This window comes from Bubalus kerabau, chromosome 1 (assembly GCF_029407905.1).
Source record: "Bubalus kerabau isolate K-KA32 ecotype Philippines breed swamp buffalo chromosome 1, PCC_UOA_SB_1v2, whole genome shotgun sequence".
NCBI classification, from domain to species: Eukaryota; Metazoa; Chordata; class Mammalia; order Artiodactyla; family Bovidae; genus Bubalus; species Bubalus kerabau.
The window spans coordinates 70,946,694-70,970,231 of NC_073624.1; the positions used below are offsets into that span (position 1 = coordinate 70,946,694).

At 38.0% G+C, this 23,538-nt stretch overlaps 1 protein-coding gene and 1 pseudogene across 9 annotated transcripts in view; both read right to left on the reverse strand.

Annotated features, from left to right (window-relative positions):
• The window catches only part of TAFA2 (TAFA chemokine like family member 2), a 582,804-nt gene that overhangs the window by 350,782 nt on the left and 208,484 nt on the right, over positions 1-23,538 (reverse strand). The window lies entirely within an intron of this gene.
• On the reverse strand, positions 12,234-14,907 carry LOC129641220 (tigger transposable element-derived protein 1-like; annotated as a pseudogene).

Here is a 23,538-nt window from a genome sequence, read left to right on the forward strand (position 1 = left end):
TTTCCATTACCATAAAAGCATAAAGGGAAGTGGCCCATAGAGGTAGCCTTCTTAGAGGTAGCCTTATTATTAATATCATACTTAGATGTGATTAAGAAACACACTAGTCTCCACTAATTTTTGTATCTTCTTACTATATTTTGCAGCATTAAAACATCCCTACAAAACCATTAATTTGAAACTGTAGTATAAGATACTCAATGAGTTCCAGGTCTTGCATTATGTACACCAGCATCTCAGCAATTCCACTAAGCTCTTCTGGAAACCTCAGTTTGCCTCACCTGTATAACAGAGCTAGTACTGACCACCACATTTGTGAAATGTGGTTGAGCTCTCAAGGCATAAATGCTGAATAAATCATACATTTGTATATAATTTTCAAATGTTCTTAAGTCATTTTTATAATGAACGTGCAACATTACAGATAGAATCTATAGAAATCTAGAATCTCTAAGGTCTAATTTTTTTAGTCATATCCAGTAGACGCTGAGTACATAAAAGTGATTTAGCAAGGACATTAAAAATCCAGACCACCTGATATACATCTAGTGCCTAGAGAATTATCAATAAATACTAATTATCTGACTGTTACATTATTAAAAGTTGATAAATCTGTATTTCTCCTAAGGTAAATATAAAAAAAATATATCTGGTCTGTAACAAAACTTATTTGTATTACTTTTATTTTCCTTTAATATATCACATGGAAACTAATGAAAAGCACACATACCACACTCTCCATTTCCCAGCATTTCTAACAAATTGCTGGTTTATAACAGTGTTGCTGCTGTTGTTGTTTTAACTTCTTGAAGATGTTTTGTGGTAGCACAGAGGTGCCTGTGGTCAGAAAGTATTTCCCATTTTTCTTAGTACTTTCAAAGTTTCATTGCTTATACTCTTATTCAATTGTCTAAGCACACAAGTAGAAAAATCTCTGCAAGAGTGATATTGTGTCCAAATTATTCCATCTCAGACTTTATCCTATTCCTAAAATTACACTACAGAAACAAATATTTGGAACTTTAATGGCTAGGAATCCCATATATAACATAGTACTTGAAATTTAATCTCACCAATAACAATAGAGAATCAATATGTTTTAGACACAATAATACCGCCAAATACTCCACAATAAAATGCACTCACAGAAGAGAAGAAAAAAATTAAATTCTCTTTTCTCAATTATTGCAAGGTTGGGAAAAAAATCACTTAAATATAAATACTGGAGGAAAATGTAGCTTACAGAAAATAATGTAAGTGCATTCATGCTGCAAACAAACAAAATTTGCCCAGTTAACGAAGAGTTTAGGGCCTCAGTGCACACTTACACACCCTTCTTATTAAAATGCTGGAAATTAATTTCTTGCCTAAGAGGCATTCATGGTTCCATATTTAAAATCATACAGGTTCACAGGGGGAACATTTAGATTATCTCCAGATGCTGTCATGCGAATTTAGCCTATTACAGAGCATTTGCAGTTCACAGACAAAGCAGCAGTAAATTCAGTGGGACAGGCTATGTGAGAAGGATTAGGTTACCAGATTATAAATGAGGAAGAATTTTACTACATGGAAATCAGTGAGGTAAATTCAAGCTTTGCAGCTTATAAATTCGTGGTATTTACGGTAAGGGCAACACAATAGAAATCAATGCCTGCCTCTACCCACCCACAAATCTCTAATCATAGCATGTTAACAGACTTGAACTAATATAGGATTAAGTAGAACACAATTTTCCTGGTTAACATGCTTTAAAAATAAGTGTTAAAAGTGTTTATTAAGAAACACAAGAAAAAGGAAAGAAGACTTCCTGTTGCTACTAGGTACTATTTGAGACTTAAATACAAAATAAATCTATAATTCCAATATCTAGTTTTTCAGGCAAACAATGCACCCAGATATTTACCACCACAAACATCATCATCACACAGCATGGTGACTCTGCTGGACTTAATCTATTATTAAAAAAGCACCCTTATTACTACTATTCCAATACCACAGTGTGAGTAATAAACCACAGTGTGAGGTACACAGTAGTACTTAATGAACTGCAATAACGTGAAACTGCTTTTCAGTAGAATGTGTAGAAACCAGGTCATTCCACTGGATAACCTATCTTATTCACTCAGCTACTTTAGTCTTTAAATCTTGACCATTTACAGTTAGGCACTATGAGAGATTCAACATGTAAATATGATAAATTAGATGTAAGTTAAGCCATCATGTAAGTGAAGTGACATCGCTCAGTCGTGTCTGACTCTTTGCGACCCTGTGGACTGTATCCCACCAGGCTCCTCAGTCCATGGGATTCTCCAGGCAAGAATACTGGAGTGGGTTGCCATTTCCTTCTCCAGGGGATCTTCCCGACCCAAGGATTGAACCCAGGTCTCCCTCATTGCAGGCAGACGCTTTAACCTTTAAGCCATCATGTAAGGTTACCTTCAAATATAGCATAGTCAAAAGCCAAAACACCATTACACTTTTACAAAAGTTGATATAGCAGCAACAAGTTTCATTTCACAAACCGTACCCAACTGGTCTCATCAATATACGCAGAGAAGAAATGACCAATCTTTTTAGATACACTTTTCACAAATAGTGCCTAGGACACAAGAGATGATCCAGAAATACTAGATAGCTGATTGTTGACAGATACCTTTTGTGAGCTACTGTGAAACAAATTCACCAAATTTTTACAATACACATTATTCCACTGGGTTCTATAACATACATTAAGTTGAAAGACCTTACTGATATCACTAATCTTGATTCTATATTAGGCACCAAAAAGCAAGTAATTAAAAGCTACGTCCTCAAGGTTACTGTGTACATTTAGAATATTAGTGAGTCAAATTTGGCACAAGATACCAATACGCAGACCTAATCAAATGGTATATTAACCAGTGCTGCTGAGTAATTAATTTTGTGTTTGCGAGCTGGAAAGAATTTAAAACCATTTTCGGCTACTTCTCATCTTGGCTGCCATCATTATATATACCCAAAAAGCAACTCAAAGTCAGATTCAGATAGCATGTATTAAGTAGAACTATCAAATATCAATCAATGGACTGAACCTTCCTGCATAAATTGATGATTCTGATATTCAACCAGGTTTCAAAACCAACCCGTCAGTGTTTGAGTATAATGTCTCCACAAAGTCACGTTTAACTACCTTCAGCCATGGGACAAATAACCTGGAAAAGGCCATGCATTTTATCTTTGAAGCATGCATGCACACATGCACAAGAATGTTTATCCTACACCCTCTTGAATCTTTCAAACAAGCCCTCTTGCTGTCCTACACGAGAGCACAGCTCAACTCAAATATGAAAACAGCTATCACTTCTCCACTTCCTTCAATTTAAAGTGGTCTGTTCATCATCGATCTTTTTGATAGCATCACATCTTTTTCTTTCACATAATTTACAAGGAATGTATCAGCTGTGTGTTCACTTTTTACTTCCTGTGCTCTTCACTAGGGCTCTGAGTTCAAGGATCAAGGCCATTTGTGCACCACTGCACAGCCAGCACCTAAGGCACAGCAGTACTCAGCATACGGAGACAGCATACAGCAGTGCCCAGGCGATGGATACTCAGGCGATGGATGAATAAGCAAATGATTTGGAGGCTGCTGCTGCTGCTGCTAAGTCGCTTCAGCCGTGTCTGACTCTGTGCGACCCCAGAGACGGCAGCCCACCAGGCTCCCCCGTCCCTGGGATTCTCCAGGCAAGAACACTGGAGTGGGTTGCCATTTCCTTCTCCAATGCATGAAAGTGAAAAGTGAAAGTGAAGTCGCTCAGTTGTGTCGGACTCTTAGCAACCCCATGGACTGCAGCCCACCAGGCTCCTCCGTCCATGGGATTTTCCAGGCAAGAGTACTGGAGTGGGGTGCCATTGCCTTCTCCGTGATTTGGAGGGCATCAGCCCAAATTCAACTTTGCTAATTCTTAAAAACTTAGAGAGGTTATCACAGAAAGAGGAAGTGCCTGATTTAACTGGTCTCCTACATAGTAGAAAATTCCAGTTAAATATTTTTAAATGTTTTTTAAATAAACAAACTTGTCCAATAATGAAAGTCAGCAGTATCTTTATTTTATACATATTTACTGTTGCTCCACAATGTACAACAATGCCTCAAACACTGGTAACAGAACAGATAACAGGTCTTCCCCTCAGGATGTGATAACAAGATTTAAGAGTTTACTATATAAAGAAGTAAAGTAGAATATTTACTGCATTAAGTTCACAAGCTTGCAAAGATATAGCAGTGGAACGTCAATCTCAGTAATTGGATAATAACCATTATCAGAAAAAGTGGGAAAATGTAGGCCTCAGTTTAAACCAATAAATCATGGAGTTATAAAACTAAAACAAGCAGTCAAGTTTAGAGACAGAAAGCAGAATGGTGGTCACGAAGGGCTGAGGAGAGAGGAGAATGGGGAGTTAGTGTTTTACGGGCACGGAATTTCATTTGGGGAGGATGGAAAACTGTGGAGATGGATGGTAGTGATGGTTGCATGACAATGTGAATGTACTTAATGCCACTGAACTGTACACTTAATCAGAATGATCAATTTTATGTTATGCATTTCTTCCACAATGAAAAAAAAAAAAAAAACGGAGTCACACAAGCTGATTATACCTTCTGAGAGTATGATCATCATTTAGCACCTCCACGTACAGAAGGGCTGGTCCTGAGTTTGTTACTGACTTCCACGTGCTCAAGGATGGAGAAACACCCCCAGTATCAGGATCTTCACATAAAGAAAGACAGCTGCATTTGACAAATGATGCATCATTATATGACTAGCAAGGAACTTCAAGGACACTTGACAGCTCATTTTTTACTCAGATTCCCTTTGAGGCAAGTTCTCCAGGGCTACGAGATCCAGTGTTTTGTTTTTTTTAATTCTCTCACCTTCAAAACACAGAGACAGTTTTACCTCTCAAGTAAAAAAAAAAGTCTAACTCTGAAAAATCCTAAGACACAACCATCAGAAATGACTTCAGGATGCAATTGACAAAGCTCCCTGGAAAATGTTACCACCACCTGAATACCGTGTCTGTTCTCAGTCCCTTCTTCATACCACCACCAAGGGAAACAGAATTTAGAATCAGGATGCAGGTGGCATATTATTGGGGGAGGGGGACTTTTTTGGATATAAAATGCAAGGCATACTGTAACAACAGTCCTTTGAGTCCTTCTCAGAATCAAGCAATCTACCAATCATTCATATGGAAAACAAAACCATAAACTGTCACTGTCAAGCCAGTCAACAACATTTATGATCATGTGTACAGGGTACTAGTAGATAAAACAAAAGAAAGACTTATCATTTGCCCTACAGGAGCTCGAAACAGGAAGGAAGATGATTTGTACTCTGTATTTAGGGTAGCAAATCGGACCACAATGATGAAGAGTGCGGGCTCTGAAGTGAGACTAACTGTGATGCAGTTGCAACTCACAACTTGTTAGCTGCACATCGTTAATAGTAACAAAGGGCTTAGCACACACCAGGAAGTTTGGTCTATAATCCATCCCAGTTAATCCTCACAAACCCTATAAAGTACATACCACTCTTATTTTACACATAAACTCAGGTTATTTAAATTCCCTGAGGCTCAGTTTCTCTGGGAGGGGGAAAGGATTAATACCAACTCATACCATTGTTTTGCAAGTTAAATGAGTTAATGTGTAAAAAAAAAAAAAATTAAAATAGGATACTGTAGGCTCTCAATGAATGAAAGCTGATGCCATGGTTTAATTACTACATATTTATGGACATAGCACATATTTGGAAAAGTTATTCTCGGGGAACATTTCAGAGACTGCTACTTTTTCTACACACTGAACTGTTTATAAATACAATTCGGCAAATGTGTGTGTTCCTGTTATATGCAAGACCCTGTACCAAACACTACAATGTACACAAAGACACATGACAAAATTTCCATCATTAAGGTGTTTAAACCTTAATGAATGACTTTACAAGAAAATACATACTATCTTAAATTAAGACAGCTGACCAATGGACCAAGGATTGGGGTTTTGTGTGAAATATCCCTGTTCTGTGTATTCTGTTACATTCAGCATCATTCTTCCGTCCCATAAATGCGATTTGACATTTTTTCCTCTATGAAATATGACTTCCTACAAGTTAAATACTAGGTAAGTTCACCCAAGCATGGTTTCTCTTTTCTCCACATTGATATGGCATATATTTTATAAACACCTGTACCAATTGAATACATGCTGATTTCCAATCACTGGTATGCAATAGTCTCAATAAAAGAAGATAAGCAGCCTGCATTCAGACATTGTATTTATAATGACAACCTAAGTTACCACACTCACTACTATTTTCTCTGATTAGAATGAATGAAAATAAATTATCAATAATGAAAAAGCTTCTTATTCATCTCACATGGTGATGTGCTTTCAATTCCTACTGAGATTTCCAAGTGTATTTGTGGTGAAATCTACCCAAAACACTGATCTCAACTGGAAATCTTATAGTTTGGGAGAATGCAGGAAATTTCCCCAAGGAAATAGAGAGATATATGATATAAGGTACTGGATAGTCTCACAGTAAATAAGTATTGAGCATATATAAGGGGCCTGAGAGAATTTATAATGGAATATCTGACACTGTAACTAAGATATGTTATAAAATATCTCCTCTCTTCTAGGCAAACCCCATCAAAGTAAACTTTTGAAAGCAGTTAACTTGCTGAAATAACATAATAATTAGTCAAAATCCTTTACATTTCACCACGAAATCTCTAGTACAACCAGTATCCCTTATCTTTCCAGGAAAGAATAGCAATGTATAGATATGATTAAATAGTGTTGCTAAGCAAAGGCTTATTTTTTAAATATATCTACAGATTTTAGCCGAGCACCAAAGAATTGATGCTTTTGAATTGTGGTGTTGGAAAAGACTCTTGAGAGTCCTTTGGACTGCAAGGAGGTCCAACCAGTCCATTCTAAAGGAGATCAGTCCTGGGTGTTCTTTGGAAGGACTGATGCTAAAGCTGAAACTCCAATACTTTGGGCACCTCAGGCGAAGAGTTGACTCATTGGAAAAGACCCTGATGCTGGGAGGGATTGGGGGCAGGAGGAGAAGGGGATGACAGAGGATGAGATGGCTGGATGGCATCACTGACTCGATGGACATGAGTTTGAGTGAACTCCGGGAGTTGGTGATAGACAGGGAGGCCTGGCGTGATACGATTCATGGGGTTGCAAAGAGTTGGACACGACTGAGCAACTGAACTGAACTGAAGCTTAAATGAAATTAGAAAACTGATGTTTTATATCACACAAAAAGCTTTTACTTCCTGAGCTTCCAATTTAATTGTTTTTCATTTTTTAGTGATACTTAACATGTTTAGTCAAGATCAGTTGTATTTATTTCAGTGTTAGACACCAAAGTTACCTCATTATCAATAATGAAAGACAGTCTCATCATTATAGATTAGACTGATGCCAAGCAGTCTCAACAGAATATTGAGAATTCTCATAAAAATATTTCATTGTTGCTAAATGACTATCAATGTCATATCCTATACTGGTACTAGGCATATAGTATAACTTCAGGAAATGATGGAAAAGAGCAACACAAGCAAAGATAATTAAAATACAGTATGAAAAGTGCTACAGTAATGGGATATATAATATTAATACAAAGCTCCCATAGAAGCACAGATGGATATGGACTCGTCAAAGACCCCATCTCTTTTTTCACCTGGAGGAGAGCTGAATTCTATTTTGGAAAGCTGATCCTCTATCTTGAAGAACAAATACTAGCTCACTAGGCAGAAAATTAAAACAAGCAAACAAAAACAAGAAAGGACATTCTCAGTAAAGAAAGAGACAAGGTGCGTGGCATACAGGTAGAAACAGACATGCCATTTTTAGAGAACGTCAATTCCCTGTGTCAGTGAGCTGCACGCACACTCAAATGCAGCAGCTGAGCACTCTTCTCACGCCAGGCATTTTGCTAGACTAGGGAGGAACAGCACACAGACCAAATCTTTCCTGCTGCCTGATTTTGTATGGCCTGCAAACTAAGAACAACTTTTGTATTTTTTTTTTTAAGTTTTCTATTTTTTTATTTTTTTTTAATTTTATTTTATTTTAAACTTTACAATATTGTATTAGTTTTGCCAAATATCAAAATGAATCCACCACTGGTATACATGTATTTTTGTATTTTTAAGTGGATGAAAAAAAGTCAAAAGAAGAATAGCATTTCAAGGTACATGAAAACTGTACGAAATTCCAATTTTAGTGTCCATAAAAAAAGTTGTATTGGAACACAGTCACATTTACACCTTTGCATATGGTCTATGGCCACTTTTGTGCTATGCTGGCAGAACTGAGTAGTTGTGACAGTAAAAGTACAGCCCACAAAGCCTAAAGCATTTACCAAACTACAGGAAGCTTGCAAATCCACGTGCTAGATGATGGGCAAAGAAAACAAGGTCTAATTGTGGAGATGAACAAGGAAACAGACCTAATCTTAGAATATTGTAGGAACAGTTAGGACATACACCCCAAGGGACTATGAATAGAAAGGTCTATGAAGCTGGATTAGGTTAAATCAGAAGAGCAAATCATAGGTAGCCTTACCTGTCATGCTTCAAATTTCATTCTGAAAGCAATGGCAAGACTTTGCAGGGTGTTAAGACAGCCTATGACATAACTGGTCTTGTATTTTAAAACAGCCATCCTGACCACAATGTACCTAACTATACTTGTTGTCTTTTTCTGGCAAAGCAAACACAACACTGGGATGTAAGGACTATTTGCTCTTGGGAGAACCAAGAAGCATTCTTATCAGACAGCCATCTTTCTTACTTACTTTCTCTCTCAATGAAATAATGATAATAACAATAATCATTATTGCTTATATATTGTTACTGTTATCATAATCATGTGCTGCACTTTAGTCGCTCAGTTGTATCTGACTCTTTGCAACCCCATGGACTGTAGCCCGCCAGGCTCCTCTGTCCACAGGGATTCTCCAGGCAAGAATACTGGAGTGGGCTGCATGTCCCTCTCCAGGGAATCTTCCCAACCCAGGAATCGAACCCAGGTCTCCTGCCTTACTGGCAGATTCTTTCTTTACTGTCTGAGCCACCAGAGAAACCCAAAGATACTGAAGTGGATAGCCTATTCCTTCTCCAGGGTAACTTCCCAACCCAGGAATTGAATGGGGGTCTCCTGCATTGCAGGTGGATTCTTTACAGCTGAGCTACCAGGGAAGCCCCAATAGTAATAGCTAGTACTTATTGTAACTACTCACTAGGCAGTTGCTAACAGTTTTACAGATGTTAACTGTGCAAGTAATTCTTACTGAACTGGAGACATATATACAATAACATGATTGGATTTAACCCTTTTCTTGGAAGAAAATATTTTTAGTGTTCAAATCACATGACTTTTTTCAATCCTAGGTGAATATATTGGAATTCCCTTGTAGCTCAGTCAGTAAAGAATCTGCCTGCAATGCAGGAGACCCGGGTTCAATTCCTGGGTAGGAAAGATCCCCTGAAGAAGGAAATGGCAACCCACTCCAGTATTCTTGCCTGGAGAACCCCATGGACAGAGGAATCTGGCAGGCTACACTCCATGGGGTCACAAGAGATGGACATGACTTAGTGACTAAAGCACCACCAGCTGAAAATATTGAACACCTGAGCAACTTCACTTTCACTTTTCCCTTTCATGCATTGGAGAAGGCAATGGCAACCCACTCCAGTGTTCTTGCCTGGAGAATCCCAGGGACGGGGGAGCCTGGTGGGCTGCCGTCTATGGGGTCGCACAGAGTCGGACATGACTGAAGCGACTTAGCAGCAGCAGCATAACCTTAACTCCTTTTATCAACAAGACAGGTAGCTGAGCCATCATTCATTCATCCTCATTCATCACTCCCTACAATCAGGTACTAAGTGTCTCTCACGTGTCAGGAAGCAAAGTGAAGAGGCCAGGGTATACAACTGCAAGTAGTTTTTTCGGTTCCCAGGAGTTCCAACAGTTAAATAAGAAAAGTAAACACACCACCAATCTCAGACCTGAAACCCAGTCACTGATCATTCCATCAATACAGCATTATCCTGTTGGATATACCTAATCCTTGAAAACTTTCTTCTTAAAGTTTTCACTTCTAAATAGTTTTGTGGATGTGTGTTACAGTAAAGATGATAGAAAGATGGAAAGAGAATTAACAAGTATTGGTAATGAGAATGAAGCCAAAAAAGACAGAAGTCAGTGCTTCACACATGGTAATTTGGGCCTGTTTCCCAAAAACAAAGCTAATAACAAGGGATTGTTACTTGGCATGATTAGCTTAGAAATAAAGGGGAAAGGGCATAGGGGACAGGAGGTGGACCCACCAAGGTAAGGACAAGAGGTGCACTTGCCTTCATTTATTCTAGAAAGTATTTCACACCTCTAAGTATTTTGCTTATATTAAATTGATTTGTTTTTAAATTCAGATCTAAATTTAGCAATTACATGTACATCTAGGATACCAGTGTCTTATGGTGTATTTCCTAGGCTTAATCACTTCATTGGCAAATTAAATAATATCAGATGACAAAGAAGAAAGTTACCATTGTGTTAGAGTATTGCCCACACACTAAAAGATTTACAAACCCAAGACTTATGGACCACAAATTAGAAACTATTATTTTGTGATTAGAAAGATGCTAAAGTGTGTCTGGAATTCCCTGCAGACTTCTTACAGCAGCAATATGCCTTTGAGACTCACTAGAAAACAGCCCCAAGAGGGAAAGACAGCATTCTGTGCCTCTGTATGTTTTTCAATGCACCTGAGATGGGTAGCTTTACCACTGCACTTTCACTCTTCATATTCTAAACTTGACACGCTGACAAATGGGATTTTAAAAGGCAAAGAGAAGAAAATCAGGTAGGGAAAACCACAGGTCTCTTCCCAAAACTTCCTACCAACCTTTACCTCTCAATTTTTTTTCTTTACTGCAAATTATCATCCTTATTGTGGTAACTAACCTAAGTTACCTAATCAGAAAGTTTAAAGAAGAGATAAATAGACATTTGTTAAGCCTGTCATGTCAGAAGTGCAGATTTGTTCTAAAGTACTTTTCTGTGTCTGACTTAATTAAAAGTTTTCCAACCTCAGGCTCAACTGTCTTCCCTCTACTGCTTGAAGAGATTCTGCTTCTACTCCTCTTACTTGCCTCGGATGTGGAGACATTCTCTGCATCATTTGGACCCCTTCCCCATCTCACCACACCATAATTTGGTACAATCACCCTTAGCTACACTAGAAAAGTCAATGAACAGCTCCATGATCTCAGCATTCATTCTCCTTAGCTCTCTGTACAGACTTGATGTATACTACCGAAAAGATAACTTTCCAAAATCTACAGCGTAAGTAACCTAACCGTATTATGTGGGCTGAATAGTCATGGAGAGTTTGATAAATTGGGCCTAGCAACAGATAAGGGCTTCCCTGGTGGCTCAGATGGGAAAGAATCTATGTGCAATGCAAGAGACCCAGGTTCAAACCCTGGGTTGGGAAGACCCCTTGGAGAAGGGAATGGTTACCCACTCCAGTATTCTTGCCTGGAGAATCCCATGAACAGAGGAGCCTGGTGGGCTACAGTGCTTCTCATAGGCATAGCTTCTTCTAAAATGATTCGGTGACAATGTTCAAGGTGCCTACTGACTAACTTGAACACAGCCTCTGCAGACTCTTTCTACTTTGTAGATAGATGAAACTCCTGTTCCACCTGAGAAATCATTCTGATTCCTACATAATGACAATCTATTATTTGATGCTTTTTCTCAGTAGGACAGAGATCAAAAAAATGTTATTGTGGACTGTTTCAACTCACAGTGAAGAGTTTCTACAGAAAATATATCTATATTTCAGGCAGACCAAGTAAAAATTAGCAAGAACATCTTACTGCTATTTTGCTAATGCCAGTGTAAAATATATATATATATATATATATATATATATATGCTTTAACTTGCTTTGCATCACACTTAGTAAAGCATAATAAGCATGCATTTTTAAAGGCATTTAATGAAGCATGTCTCAGAGATACTGCAGTTTCAGTTCCAGATCACTACAATACAATACACTGCAATACAAGTAAAAAGTCCCATGAATTTTTTGGTTTCCCAATGCCTATATGTTTACACTACATTGTAGCCATTAAGTGTGCAAGAGCATTGTCTAAATAATGTACACACCTTTATTAAAATATTTTATTGCTAAGACATGCTAGCTATCATCTGAGTCTTCAGCTTTTCCTGAGTATTTTGCTGCTGGAGGGTCTTGCCTTGATCTTGATGGCTACTGACTGATCAGAATGGTGGCTGCTGAAGGATTGAGGGGGCTGTGGCAATTTCTTTAAAAAAAAAAAAAAAGACAATGATGACATGTGCTGCATCAGTTGACCTTTCCTTTCACCAACAATTTCTTTATAGTATGCAATGCTGTTTTATAGCATTTTACCCACAGCAGAACTTCTTTGAAGATTGGAATCAATCCTCTCAAACTGTGCTTCTGCTTTATTAACTTATGTACTATTCTAAATCTTTTGTTGTCATCTCAACAATCTTTTGAGCATCTTTACCAGGAGTAGATTGCATCTCAATAAATCATTTATTTGCACACCATAAGAAGCAACTCCTCGTTTGCTAAAATTTTATCATGAGATTGCAACAATTCAGTTACATCTTCAGGCTCTACTTCTGATTCTAATTCTTTTGGTATTTCCACCGCATCTGCAGATGCTTCCTGGTCCACATAAGTGTGGAAGCTCTCAAAGTCATCCAGGATGGCTGGAATCAGCTTCTTCCAAACTACTGTTACTGTTGATATTTTGACTTCTTCCCATGAATAACAAACATCCTTAATGGCATCTAGAATGGTGACTCCTTTCCAGAAGGTTTTCAATTTACAGTCGACCCTTGAACAATGAGGGAGTTCAGGATGCCAACCCTCAATACAGTTCAAAACTGCAAGTAACTTACAGTTGGACTTCAGCATCCACAGGTTCAATCATAAATCATGTAGTACTTCAGTATTCACTATTGAAAACAATCTGCATAGAAGAAGACCCACGAAGTTCAAATTACATTATTCAAGGGTCAACTGTACTTTGCCCAGATCCATCAGAGGAGTCATTATCTATATCAGCCATAGCCTCATGAAATATATTTCTTAAATCATAAGATTTGAAAGTGGAAACTACCCCTTGATCTATGAACTGCAAAACAGATATTGCATTAGTGAGCATGAAAACAATAGTAATCTCATATATCATAGTCATGTATGAATGTGAGAGTTGGACTATAAAGAAAGCTGAGCACTAAAGAACTGACACTTTTGAACTGTGGTATTGGAAAAGACTCTTCAGAGTCCCTTGGACTGCAAGGAGAACCAACCAGTCCATCCTAAAGGAAATCAGTCCTGAATATTCATTGGAAGGACTGATGCTGAAGCTGAAACTCCAATACTTTGGCCAGCTGACACAAAGAGCTGACTCATTTGAAAAGACCCTAATGCTGGGAAAGATTGAAGGTGGGAGAACAAGGAGATGACAGAGGATGAGATGGTTGGATGGCATCACCGACTAGATGGACATGAGTTTGAATAAGCTCCGAGAGTTGGTGATGGACAGGGAAGCCTGGCATACTGCAGTCCATGGGGTCACAAAGAGTTGGACACGACTGAGTGACTGAATTGAACTGAACTTATCATCTGCATCAGAACTCTTGGGTGACCAAGTGCATTATCAATGAGCAATACTACTTTGAAAGAAAATTTTTGTGGCAGTAAGTCTCAACAGTGCTTCCCTGGTAGCTCAGATGGTAAAGAATCTACCTGCAATGCAGGAGACCCAGGTTTGATCCCTGGGTCAGGAAAATCCCCAGGAGAAAGGAATGGCAACCCACTCCAGTATTCTTGCCTGGAGAATTTCATGGACAGAGGAGCCTGGTGGGCTATAGTCCATGTGGTCGCAAAGAATTTGACACTACTGAGCAGCTAACACTTCACGTCAAGTCTCAACAGTAGGCTTTAAAATCACATGTTGTAATCAGATGTGTTGTCATCCATGCTTTGTTATTCAATTTCTAGAGCACAGGAAGAGCAGATTTAGCCTAAGCCTTAAAGGGCCCTAGGATTTTCAGAATGGTAAATGATCACTAGTTTCAACTTCAAGCCACCAGCTGCATTAGTCCTTAACAAGAGAGTCAGCCTATGCTTTGAGCTCTGAAGCCAGAGCCACTGACTTCTCCCCTCTAGCTATGAAAGTCCTACACAGCCTCTTCCTCCAATAGAAGGCTGTCTTGTCTACAATGAAAATCTGTTGTTTGGTGTAGCCTCCATCATCCATAACCCTGGCTAGATCTCCTGGATAACTTGCTGCAGCTTCTACATCAGCACTTGCTTCTTCACCTTGCAGTTTTATGTTATGGAAATGGCTTCTTTCCTTCAACCTCATGAGTGAGCCTATGCTAGTGTCAAACTTTTCTTTGTAGCTTCCTCGCCTCTCTCAGCTTCAAATCACTGAAGAGAGTTAGGGCCTTGCTCTCAATTAGGCTTTGGCTTAAGGGAATTTTGTGGTTAGTCTGATCTTCTGTCTAGACCACTACAGCTTTCTCCATATCAACAATAAGATTGTTTCACTTTGTTTTTTTTTTAATCATTTGTGTGTTCACTGAAGTGTCAATTTTAATTTTCTTCAAGAAATGTTTCTTTATATTCACAACTTGGCTACCTGGCACAAGATGTCTAGCTTCCAGCCTGTCTCAACTTTCAACATGCCTTCCTCACTAAGCTTAATCATTTCCAGCTTTTGATTTAAAGTGAGAGACATAAGACTCTTTGTTTCACTTGAACATTAGAGACCACTGTAGGGTTATTAATTGACCTGATTTCAATACTGTTGTGTCCCAGGGAATAGGGAGACCCAAGGAGAGTTAGAGAGATGGGGAAAGAGTTGGTCGGTAGAACAATCAGGACACACACATTTACCCATTACGTTTGTGCTTTTATATGGGTAAGGTTTAGGCACCCCAAAACAATTAACATTAAAGATCATTGACCACATCACTACGAACATAAGAATAATGAAAAACTTGAAGTATTGTGAGAATTATCAAAATGGGACACAGAGTGAGAAACGCTGTTTAAAAAATAGCACCAATAGACTTGCTCAATGAAGGGTTGCTACAAAACTTTAGTTTGTACAAGATACAGTATCTGCGAAGTGCAATAAAGTAACATGTAATAAAATGGGGTGTGCCTGTAATGAAAAATATGTTTTATGAGAAAACTTGTAACCAAATCCAAATTTTATTTTCTAGTTCTGACTTTTAAGTTTTGGTTGTTCCATCTTAACTGCAATGCAAACTAGAGCTTCTACCTAGAGAAAAACTCTAATAAAAAATATTGAGCACTTACTATGTGCACTGTACAGAAAGCCAAGATGAATAAGTAGTCTAGACTCTAAAATAACTTAACATATCTTAACATGGCAAACAATCAACCTTGTTTCATTTTTTTATACCATATATATTTTAGCACTTTTGGGAACCAAATCAATGAGGACCACTAACATTTTATATCTTAAGGGATTAAAAAAATCTAATAATACAATAATTAGAAGGGGCATTCACATCATGCTTTTTAGATAAACAAACACTAACCATGAAGAAGATTAATCAGAATTAGTCAACTGCCTTTCTCTAGCCCTCTGACAAATCTCTGGTGAAATGGGAAGGTTGGTTAGGTGTTCCATTTGTGTGATTTCCATTGCTCACTTGTGTCAGGAAGCTTCACCTGAGCAGATGGATGTTGCCAATGTGAGAAGTCACACAAAGAAGAGAGAGGAGCACATGATCCCCTCTCGGCCAGGTCTCCCCACAATTTGCACTGAGGTGAACCCATGACAGATTTGCTTCCTTCTGGCTAATGGGAACCTCCAGTCTCTTGGCAAAGCCTGGAAACATCCCTTGTCACTATGACAGGTTGATCTGCTTGCTAATCTGCTTTTCTCTTTTCAGCTCCAGCTCAACTTGACCTTTCATGCAACATATTCTGTCTTTTTTCTCACAAACAGCTCTGATTCCTCTATCAGCTGGCAGACAGGGGTCACTCTGTCCAATTTTGTTTTGGTTTGCAGAGCCTGGGCAATGGCCTGTTTTGAATTTGCTGATTAATGCTATTATTTGGCTTATTCTCTGTATCTCCTATTTTTATCAAAGGTTTCCATTTCAGAAAGAAATCAAAATTGTGGTAAATCTTTTGGGGATTCCAAGCTTAAACAAAATGCCTTCAACAAAGGAGAGCACTTAGAATTATAAATTTGCATTTAAATGCTTGACCATGCTGGCATCACTTATGTAGCAATATCAAACAGCATGAGATAAATCAGAACACAGCTTGAAATTACAGTCCTAACTTATCCGATTTCATAATAATTTTAGGGTCTTTCCTTTAAAAACCAATAGCTCAAAGACTTACATTTTTCCACAGAATATTCTTCTGTTTTGCATAATAGCTCTCCCATGGTTCATAGAATGACATATTAAAAAGCACTATTTCTACAATAATTAATCCCAATTTTCAAATTTAGCTAAATGACATCTGCCACATATTTATAACTATGAAATTAGACAAAATCATTGAACTAAAAGACTAACTTAAAATATGTAAATGAAAATTTTCTAGGCTGGACCAAGAAAGTTACTTGTAAGTTACTATTTTGATTGTATTTTATGTGATTGCAAGACAAAGAATCAACAAGCCATATGCAGCCTTTGCACATGGCCCTAGACATAAGGTATGGACTAAGTGTTCTTGCCTGGAGAATCCCAGGGACGGGGGAGCCTGGTGGGCTGCCGTCTATGGGGTCACACAGAGTCAGACACGACTGAAGTGACTTAGCAGCAGCAGCAAGAGGATAATATTTACAATCAAATAAATTAATGTTGTTCACGGGACAATAGAGCAAGGATAAAAAAAGTTACTAGGGAAAATTATTCTTAAGAGAAGTTACATAAATTTTTTTTTAAGAAAATGAAATTCATTGTAACAAGCAAAGCAAGAAAAGATTCATAGTTTCTCTTTGCTAGTGTTATGACTGATAACTTATATTTGTGTAGCATTTTCATATAAGAATCCCAAAACAATCTGGTGATTTTTTTTCCTTGCATAGTACATCAACATTATCCTACTTTGTACAGAGTAAATTTAACTCCTGCTCCAGGGAAGAAAAAAAAAAAGATCTTCATATGTGGCACTTTGCCATATGCCAGCCCCAGTTTGAACTCTATCTTTGTAATCTAAATCTTCTATGCAGTTATTCCCATTTTAGAGATAAAGAAATTGAAGAACGCAGGGTTTAATTAATTTACCCATTTGTCAAAGGTAAAAAATGATCAAGCGGAGATTCTAATCCAGGTATCTGTACCACTCACAGGCTTCATCAGCATGTTCTAATGCTTTTCCATCACCAGACTGATTCAGAGAACTAAGACAAGAGCTCAGGAGTTCTGAGGTGCAGTGGCTAAAAATCTCCTGTCTCCATGTTATCCAAATCAGTCATCCTTTTTTCTGTATGAAAGGATTCTGACCCTTCAGTCTAGATGTTTACTTCCTGACTCATCAGTGCTATAGAGGCAGGCTCCATTATCAAACTGCTGCTGCTACTGCTGCTAAGTCGCTTCAGTCGTGTCCAACTCTGCGCGACCCCATAGACGGCAGCCCACCAGGCTCCCCCGTCCCTGGGATTCTCCAGACAAGAACGCTGGAGTGGGTTGCCATTTTCTTCTCCAATACATGAAAGTGAAAAGTGAAAGTGAAGTCGCTTAGTCATGTCCGACCCTCAGCGACCCCACGGACTGCAGCCTTCCAAGCTCTTCTGTCCATGGGATTTGCCAGGCAAGAGTACTGGAGTGGGGTGCCATTGCCTTCTCCGTGTTATCAAACTGGTTGGGTTCAGATCCCAGGAAGCCATTTCATGGATGTGTTCTTATTTTCCAAAGAGAGAAAATTCCCCAAATATTTTTCTACTACTCTAGTGCCATATCAAGTTCTCAATGAATGTATACAAAGCTCATGTTCATACTCATTTTCTATGATAAGTCTGAGCTTGAGGACCTAGTCTGTCTACCAAGAGCTGGACCAGGAAGGGAAAGGAAGACCGATGTTCATTCACCCCTCCACAGTGAGTCTTCCCTCTCTCTCCCCATCTTTAACTTCTGAACCTTACCTCTTTGTCTGCAGGGTAAGAAATCAGTAGGTCTTAGAAAAAGACCACTTCTATCTAAGGCTCAAAGCAAAGACATTTATGAAATAATTCTCAGCTGCCAGCAACTCAGTACTCACAATGTGGCCAACAATAGAAGCCCCAGTGGTCAATCATGTCAACACAGCACAAAAGAAAAGCATCAAATGAGTACCTAGAATCCATCTCAGATTACAAGAAAGTTTAAACAGATTGTGTAAACTCAGATTTCCTAAGTTTCTCCTAAACTATTGCTTTAATCATAACAGAAGGTTCTCAAAGCCCCTGACAGCCAGCAGTTGCAAAGTTGACACCAGGTTGATGGGCCACCTGTTGCAAGGTAGGAGCCAAGAACAAATGTGAGCAAAATCAGCTTTGTTTATTAAGCAGCAAAAGGGACATCTGTCATAACAGCCAGTACAACCACCCCAAAGGACAAAATGTAGACCAAACTATTCAGTTCTTGTTTGCTTCCGCCAACCCCTCCTTCACATCTAATACATATCTAAGAGGGATCTCTGGCATTTATTATCTGTACTGTGATAACAATAACATGCCACAAAAACCATAATTATTTTCACTCTTAATACATGGGCCAAACGTGTATTTAATGTGTAATTAATAGATACACATTAGAAAATTTATAAAGATGGATATTTTATTTTTTTGCATTTTTAAATGAACAATATGGTAAATAGTGAAAATGGAAAATGTTGTCAATGTATTTAATTTTTAATTAAAAATTAGGTAACATTTTAACTCAAATAATTGGTTTTAAACAGCTTTTATATTTTTATCCCAAGTGAAAACAGGCCAGCTATTCTGAACCACTGAGTTGGACACATAATCTACAAGGGAAACACTCAGTGGCAGCACTGTGGGGGTCGATTGAGATGCAAAGAAGAAAGCCATCAAATTATGGAAGACCTAGCATGTGCTTGACATGCTGGACAGGTTGTCCTGTATGTTTCTTTTCAACACTAATATTATGCTTGTGAGGAAGATATTATCATAGTCATTTTATAGATAACAAAATGATATCTCTGAGTAATTCAGAGATGTGACTCATCTAAGGTCATGCAGGTAAAAACCAGCATGTCTTTTGCTTGCAAAGTTACCAACTCCAATAAACTATGCACTATAGTTTCTTTGTCCCATGACTGAAAAACTTAAATTCACATGAGAGAGTGCCTATCAGACAATATGGCAGGACATCCTCAGCTGACGAGACAAATAGTTCTTCCCCTTGACCCATCCACAAAATAAATGTAGACTATTAAGGCAAAAGAAAGTGCAATCACTCTATACTTCTATATCGCTTCACTAGTTAAAATAGAGGTCAAAGTCTCTCTAAAATGGCCAGAACAATAAACCCAGATGAGGCAAGTTGACTCTAGCTCTCATGATCATGGCTACATAGATGAAATTACATAGGAGAGGAATTTCTCCTTCCTCTCTCTTTCTCTCTCATATTCTCTCTCTCTCTCTCTCATTCACACACACACACACACACACACACACACACACACACAGCTCTAGAGAAGTTTCTGGAGAATCAGGATGAACATAGCAATAACATCACACCAGTATATGGAAAAAAAAAAAAACAAAGAATTAACATAGGGCACTGCTTTTAGAGTAAAGTACTTTTATTTCCCACTGAGATCTCTTCTGACTCCTTGCTATAAATAGGCATCACAACAATTCTTCCATGGTGTCACTGATGTATATTCTAGCAACATAAAAGTACACAATTTATCCTACAGGAGGAATTCACAATGGTCATTCCCACCACTCATTAATTTTCATCATTTCATTGTGCAGGAGGAGAAGCTCAGATAAGGTAAAAATACACCAGAATTCTTAGAAACCCACAGATGGTGGCAGAGTGAGGAGGTAGCTGGTTGGGGTTAGAAGATAATGGAGATGGAGACTCCTAGAAACTCAGAGACATGGGTATGGTAAGGATCGCCTAAGTGTACATTTCAATAACCAAAAATTAAGATAGAGAGAGAGATCCATGAGGGAAACTGGAGAAACAAAAAGAGAAGACTCAAGGGAGTTGGAGGCCAAAGAAATGGGTAAGAACAATTTAAAGGAGTTTAGGAGGAGGCCAGAGCATGGGCTGGAAACAGCAATGAGGAACAAGGAAAACCTGGATCCCATCACCAGGCCTGGGGCTAGAAAGCGGAGGCACAGGAGGAGGATAGCCACTTCTTGCCAGGCTGGCCATGCAAACAGCAACCTCAGAGAAAGTTAAACATCAGATGAAGTAAAAGGAATATACTGAGAAAAGTCTAAAACTATCATAGATTTTTCTGATAACAGTCCGTGGGCTCTAGAAAGCACCAGGAAGAGGTTTTAGGAGTCAGGGAGGAGTGTTATATGGGACAAGACAGTGTACAGAAGCTGAAATAATTGGGTATGGGACATGGTGGGGTGTGACCTGGAAGACTGAAAGTTTGTATTGGGACTGACTGACATGAGTAAGACAAGGCGTGTCCCAGTCAATACATGAGAAGATCAAGAGGTGGGTCCAGTGCAAAAGCCAAGAACTTTTCGACAACCAAGACAGGTGCTGACGAACCCACAGAACATTATAAAGAATACACATTGCTGTGCGTATTTATCTTGAGAACTTGGAGAACAGAAATTAATAGTCATCTAGGCTATAAATTTCTCTTGCAATAAAAGCACAAATGTGTCCATGTTCCAAAATGGTGTCACTTCTGATCACCTATATTTTGTAGCATATGGAACATAATTCAAATATTTATGGTGACCTACTGTATTACCAATCTTATTTAGTTTCAAGTGTGCTCTAATATTTTCAGAATGAATTTTCCAGACCAATTTAATTTCTTATCTGGTAAGAAATATATAGCTGATATAGTATAAGGAATATTGTGAAGAAACAGTAAATTACTCGTAACACAGCAAAGATTCTAATTAGGCCCTGCTTGCTTTCAATGATCAAACTGGGGAGATATGGTCCATAATGTAAATAACATTTAAAAGTTGGCTGGCAAGTGTACTTAAAAAGCAGTTATTGATGGCATAATACCAACCTGGAAATGCAAAGCAAGTGTTAGTCCAAGAGATCAGTGGTAAGTGATGAATCACGAACACCTCTGCTGCTAATTTTAACACAAAGAATAATGTTGAACATACAAAGCAGAAGGAGATAGCTATGATGAGGGAAAAACACACCAGAGAAACAGAACAGACAAAACTTCATTCAACAATATGACTCCTCTCAATACAATTCAACCCCAAATTTTGCTGATGGATCTGGTAGTAACCTGGACATTAATAGAACATGCACATTAAGACTGAATCAAACTTTGCCAATATCTGTGACAATTGTTCTGAGAATTGTTTCAAAAACACAAGTATGTAAAAGGGTTATAGGGGATACAAAGCATTATGCTTATAATTGTACCTGTAATAATAATAGTAATTTTAGTTTTACTTCTAGTCTCACCACATGAAGTGTTTACATACCCTGGCATGATAAAGGGATTGGCAATCATATCATTTTTCATCTTATTTTTAATTACGTTCCATAGTAATAATGGGTTTTGCTTGCTTTTCCTTCAAAAAAATCATCATATAAGACTTCTTGATGCATTAAAGAAAAATCTCCAGGTGTCTTCTAATAAGAAAAAATAAGAAACATGCCTACAGCTACTTATATTTATGAGCATTAAGAGTGTTGTTAGTTTCTCCTGCTCAATATTAATCAGGCAAATGGAAAAGTATGTTGAAGTTCCCATGTTCCTTTTTATCTAAAAAATAAAATCAGAAAAGGAAGCAGCATTCTCACCTAAGAATATTCTCCTCCTCAGCAATGATTCCCATTCTTCATGACTTTTTAATCATTGTTGTTGTTGCTGTTTTTATATCATCAAGGGATTTAAAGAGTAAATAAACACCTATGATCCAAACCTCTGTCTCTTCCTCTCCCTCAACTAAGGATCTTCCCTGCAAGGAAACACGTGCATGGATGGCTACCTCACTCCTTCAGCCATGTCACACTGGCACCTGGAAAGTTAGTTCAACTTCTACATGGAGAGCAGTGAGCTAAGTAATTACCCTTGCTTTTCCAAGGCTGAAATTATGGTTAGTTACATCACCCTTTGGCAGAAATATCACCCTTCCTGTGTTTCCTAATGAAACACTACTCTCATCATGAGGTTTCTCATGAAACTGCATATATTCCCTGTGTGTTTGGAGATCTTAACATCCATGAGCAAAGGAATTCTTCAAACCCTAAGACTAAAAATGATCTCACTCATTGCAGATTACTGATACAGAATGTATCAGCACTTAGGAAAGATGTTTGCTTTTATTAGTTCTGCACATTTTTGCTACATTTCTTTAGATTTCAAAGATCCAGTTCTCTTGTGACCCAGGTTCCCATTAATGAGTTAATGCCTCAAGAAAAGGACCTATTGTGTGTGTATGTGTATACATATATATCTCACATCTTCATTATCCATTCATCCGATGGGCACTTAGGTTGTTTCAGTGTCTTGTCAATTGGGAAAAATGCTGCAATGAACATAGGGGTGTATGTATCTCGTCAAATTTGTGTTTTTGTATTCCTCAGATAAATATCAAAAAAAAAAAAAGATTCCAGCAACACTGACTTTATCATGTAAATTCTCTACCTATTCCTAATCACTGGTCCTAAACCAAAAAACTAGCAGAGAAATCTCTATCAATGATCCTGCCAAAATATGAAGAACTTTCTTACAGGTGTAATGATTTACATCACTGATTTATGAATACAGTGTGTATCAAATGTTCATATATAAGTTGAATTTTGTAGTTGACATGCATTTTCCTACAGAATCAATGGTTTAAAAAATGGCTAGGTTTCCTGGCTAACCTATGAAAATCTACTTGAACTATTATGTGCCTAAGCAAACAATATTATTTCAAATTTGTTTCATTATCACCTAGAACATTGGTTCTCTATGGAAAAAAACAAATCTAGAATTCATCCATTCACTCATTTATATTAAACTGAACCATATGAAAATGTCATATATGTAGGTCAAATAATAGCTGAATATCAACAACTTCATATGATTAAATCTGATATATTCATTCAAGAAAAATTAACTGTATAGCCCAAGATTAAAAGAGGCTGGGAACAAAGGTGGGTAAGTCAAAGTCCTGTATTTACAGATCATCACCCAGTTAACACACAAATGTGTGTAACAGGTACAT